The sequence below is a fragment of the Sinocyclocheilus grahami genome, unplaced genomic scaffold (genome assembly GCF_001515645.1).
Source record: "Sinocyclocheilus grahami isolate Dianchi unplaced genomic scaffold, SAMN03320097.WGS_v1.1 scaffold184.1, whole genome shotgun sequence".
Lineage (NCBI taxonomy): Eukaryota > Metazoa > Chordata > Actinopteri > Cypriniformes > Cyprinidae > Sinocyclocheilus > Sinocyclocheilus grahami.
Window position 1 is genome coordinate 1,328,329 of NW_015505363.1, and position 5,099 is coordinate 1,333,427.

At 35.1% G+C, this 5,099-nt stretch overlaps 1 long non-coding RNA gene across 1 annotated transcript in view; it reads right to left on the minus strand.

Annotated features, from left to right (window-relative positions):
- Window positions 1-2,641: 2,641 nt before the first annotated feature.
- The window catches only part of LOC107594487 (uncharacterized), a 5,612-nt gene continuing 3,154 nt past the window's right edge, over window positions 2,642-5,099 (minus strand). Inside the window, exons 2-3 of the long non-coding RNA XR_001610172.1 lie at window positions 2,863-2,987; window positions 2,642-2,781 (exon numbers count right to left, since the gene is read on the minus strand). This is a non-coding gene — a long non-coding RNA (uncharacterized lncRNA). The remainder of the gene's footprint in view (window positions 2,782-2,862; window positions 2,988-5,099) is intronic.

Genomic DNA, 5,099 nt, shown 5'->3' on the forward strand with positions numbered 1-5,099 from the left:
GATATCAGAGTCATATACAAAGAAATGGCTCTCATCTGCCAAAGAGTTTAAAACAGATAGTCTAATGGTAGAAGGATAGGCCTAAACAATTGAAACATCAAAGGCATTAAGATAGACTTATTACTCATTTCCTGATGAGTCCACTTGGCCTAGATATAGCAACATAGCCCCATCCTGTGTTTGGGCACTGCCGGTTGTGTTAAACATTTCCCCACATTTCAGGCCAAGCTGCAGCAGGCAAGCCTTGTCTAATGTGCTCCATATGGCAGGCAACAAAACTACTGTAACTATGACAGAAGAATCAACACAGCCTTGTTCCTTCTTGGGAAATCTCAGCCATTCACATTGCATTTGGCAACACACACAAGCAAAGGTCAAGAAGGACAGAGCCAGCTTGTTGAGAGGGTAAAAGACTGATAAAGCATCCAGTGGCAGTTGCTGCCAAGAAGCTTTCAAATGAACTCCATTAACTTCCCTTAAGCGTAAAAATGACAGAGTACAAAGATTACACCAATCTGTGCATTCAGGCAAAATTGGCCATCAGTCCATTTTATGCAAAAGTTATTCATTCCACAACTTAGTTAAAATAACCAAATATGAATAAGGCTTTCATGGTAACAAAAATATTATAAAAAAAACAAAACAGAGCTGATAAATGAGAGATGTGACCTAACAGTTAGCACATGTGCTCTGATATATCGAGCTATGCTATTCATGTAGAGTTCAAGTTTGAATATTCAACACTGTCTAGTTTTAGCTGAGGAAGTTATCTGTATTACTTTCAAAATTTGATCACGAAAAAACATATACAGTAGGTGTCAGTTTTGTTGAAACAAGTGTGTTGCATGGGTGTGTATCATTTCTAAACCAGAGATTAATACATACACTGTGCTTTATAAGCATTACATTATTACAGTTAAAATTTTAAAATGTAAATAAATTAACATTTTTATTCAGAAAGATTATTAAATTGATCAAAAGTGACGGGAAATCATTTTTTACACAATTTTTCAATTTTTAAATAATTGCTGTTTTTTCCCTAAACTTTATATTCATCAAAGAATGCTCTAAAATGAAGCATGGTTTTCAACAAAAACATTTTCAACTGTGATAATAATAAGAAATGTTACTTGAACAACAAATCCGCATATTAGAATGATTTGTGAAGGATCTTGTGACACTGAAGACTGGAGTAATGACTGCTGAAAAATTCAGCTTTGCATCACAGGAATAAATATCATTTTAAGAAATATTCAAATAGGAAACAATTATTTTTAATTGTAATACTTTTTTTTTACTGTTTTAGCTGTATATTTGATCAAATAAATGTAGCCTTGGTGGGCATAAGATACACCTTTTAAAAACAACTAAACATTTTACCATCCCCAAACGATTGAACAGTGGTGTATATATCAACAATATATCAGCCACCTTCCCTCTCATTATCTGCATTAGATATAAAAAAGCTCTACCACTCAAGAGTAAATAACAACAATGTTTAGTACAACCACAAATAGACAGAACCAAGACATTACAGAAGGCATGCCAACATGCTATGTATGCTTCACATAGCACTGATTACACTCACACCTGAAACCAATTACACGCTCACCTGAACGCCATTACACACACTATATAACACCTACCCTGATCCTGCTCTCGTCGCAGAGTATTGTTCTGCATTTTTCACTCCCCAAGTGTTCGCTGCCTTACCGAACCATTCCGTGTTTTCTGTTTTAGTCTTGTGTATTGTTTTGCGTTTATCCCCGTTTAGTGGATAGCTACCTTACCGAGCCTGTTTAAGTTTTCATAGTTTTCTTAGTCTAGTCTTAGTCTTGCCTTATCTGTTTTCCTGGTCTCTGATTCACGCCACGTATCTTGGATTAACCTTTTGCTTGCTGTTTCTGACTCTGTTTGCCCCTGCCTGGACCTTTGCCTTCTACCTGGATTTATCTCTTGCCTTGCCTTCGATATACCTGTTTGCCATTGTCTGACCCATGCCTGTTAAAACCACGTCTCTTAATAAAAGCTTGCATATGGATCCGCATGTCTCTCGTCTCATAACAGAATGTCACAGGGCCTTTCTTCTTTACCAAATTTGAGGAAGGCAGGAGCGGTCTAGAAATGTGGGTAACACTTTATTTTAAGGACCAATTCTCACTATTAACTAGTTGCTTATTAGCATGCATAATCCTAGCATATTGTCTGTTTCTTAGGACTTATAAAGCACATATTAATGTGTTATTTTGCATGACCATATTTTAGATCTCTTAATCTTACCCCATACCTAAACTTAACAACTACCTTACTATTAATAAGCAGCAAATTAGGAGTTTATTGAGGCAAAAGTCATAGTTAAAAGTTAGATACTACTGATAACTGGTCCCCAAGTAAAATGTGATCGAAATGTGTACACAACAGCCAAATGTTTGGACACTTGAGTCCATTTTTGCTTCTTGTGGTCTTAAACTTTTAATCTAAAGGTATATGAAAATTCCATTAATAATCTTTAAAAATCTATACATGGCAATCCCATTAATAATGTAAGTAATAGCTCATTTATAATAATCTGAAACATTTTAAAACCAAGACTGGCTCTACAGTATATTTAATCTGTGTTATAGGACTTACTTGTGGCCGAGCTCATGTGCGATTGTAAATGCGAGGGGCAGGCCTGTATCTTCATTGATGCTGCAGCTGCGATGAGGTTGGCACATTCCAGCCACATGAGACAGTCCCAATGTCTCACAAGGCTTATTGATGGCAGCACAAATGTCTTTTCTGTGTCATAGAAAAGGGTTAACACATGTGTTATATATATTTAAAGCAATGTAATTTTGGTTACAATTAGGCCATTTGTACCTAGTAATGAGGACAGCCACATCATGATGGACTGGATGATCATCATCCTTCATATTGATGCCTTTCTGCCACTTACAGAAGCTGTTCAGGCTGTTGTCTGCATGATGGGTGATTTTCAAATCATCCTAATAACAGATGAAATAATTAAATACATAAAATGGGAAAATTGTAATATTGTATGTAAAGTTCGTATGTATGAAGTATGACATATAATTGTTGAGTCTAAAGAAGAATTACCATTTTAATATTAAACTTGAAAGGGTCCCAAAAATTGCTTTATTGGAGCTTTTATTGAAGGTATCATGTTGAGGAATGTGCATTTATAAAAGTAATGATACAACTCTAAACTGCATGAACTTTTAGATGGTGGTAAACACTATAAATATATAAATGCATATAAATAAAGTGTGGTGGTTACACACTGTAACCACAATGGCAAAAAATAAAGATCAATTGGCAAAGAGCTTTCCATATTTGGTGATTTGTGAAATTTACATCCTCAGCTAACCCTGTTTATAAATTAATAACCGTGTGCTTATTTTAAGGAGGCATATTTGAGCACATGGCATTTCAAACCAATCTTGGGTACTTTTCCCAAAAGCACTGATAGCAAAACTATTGTTTCAAGTTCTGTTATTACCAATAGTCCAATGATTCAGTGTTTACATGAGGGTAAGTAATTGATGACAGAATTTTCATTTTTGGCTGAACTATCCTGCAGAGGTTCCCAACTCTGGCCCTCAAGGCCCACCTTCCAACAGAGTTTAGCTCCAACCGTAATCAAACACACCTGAAGCATCTAATAGGTCTTCAGGATTACTAGAAAGCAACAGGCAGGTGAGTTTGATCAAGGTTAGAGCTAAACTCTGCAGGAAAGTGGACCTCGAGGGCCAGAGTTGAGAAGTCCTGCTTTAATGCATAAATCACTAGGAAAAAACACCTCAAAAATGACCCCTGGCCCCAGATTTTGGGATTTAAACATAATATGTCCATGTTAATTTGCACGTTAATTTTGCATTGTTATTAATTCATAGCAAAATAAGTGAATGTATGAAATAAATTCTGTCACTGTACCTGAAAGTGTTAAGGGGGTTTAAGTTAATACCCCAAATGACATCTTTTGATAAAATTCTTGTAACCAGATTCACACTAAACAGCTAAATCACTGTTGTCACTCTTCTTCTTTTTTAACTTTGCACACAGAATTTGGCTATTTACAGGAATGACAACCATATTTACTCAAAGTCTGAAACAAACAAACTGAACAATTAGTTGTTAATGACACATTTAAAAGCATATCAAACATGTGTCTCTGTTCTCCAGATGTGGAGGAAGCAAATCACAATGATGTCTTGACAGTTTTTCCAAGTCTGTATTTCTTTACTGAGTTGCTCTCACCAGTGGTTCAGTGTTCTCACAAGTGTTGTCCAGTGGTTAATATTAAACTTACTTCAGGCATAAGAAACTAACACCTAATGATATAAACTGTTCTTATTCATGTTTATTGTTTGCAGTCATAAATCCAAACAATTGCTATGGTTATCACTATGCTAATAAACAGATTTCATGAGCAACCTAAGACATGTATGTAAATGGGTTATATACTGGCATGAGAGAGTGAGGAATATTATTTAACTGCACAGTATTGCTGCTTTAATAATAATAATAATAATAATAATACTTTTTTGGTAAAATTATTAGAATTGTATTTAATTTTATTTATTATTTATCACACAGTCCTAACTCACCAAGCAGCAAATGCAAGTCAAAATTCCAGTAAACAAATCATTATATTTAAGTTTAAATTTCAGCCACATTGTAAAAATGATAATGTGATGTGCATGATTCAAATCAAATACACTTAATAAAGACTGCATCTTCTGTGAGTTGTTTTCTACCAGCTGCAACTCAATTTACCATCAATAAACACTCTCAGAAATAAAGGTACAACAGCTGTCACTGGGGCGGTACCTTTTCAAAAGGTACACCTTTGTACCTATTAGGCACTAATATGTACCTTTAAGGTAACAAAATGGACCCTTTAGGTACAAATATTTACCTTTTGAAAAGGTACCGCCCCAGTGACAGCTGTTATACCTTTATTTCTGAGAGTGTACCAAGTTTAAAATATGCTTTTTTGACAGTATTTTTTTTAATTTTTCTCTTCAGAACCCCATGTGGTGACACATATCGGGAATATTCCTCAGATTAAGCCACCAAAGTCAAAAGTAAGGAAC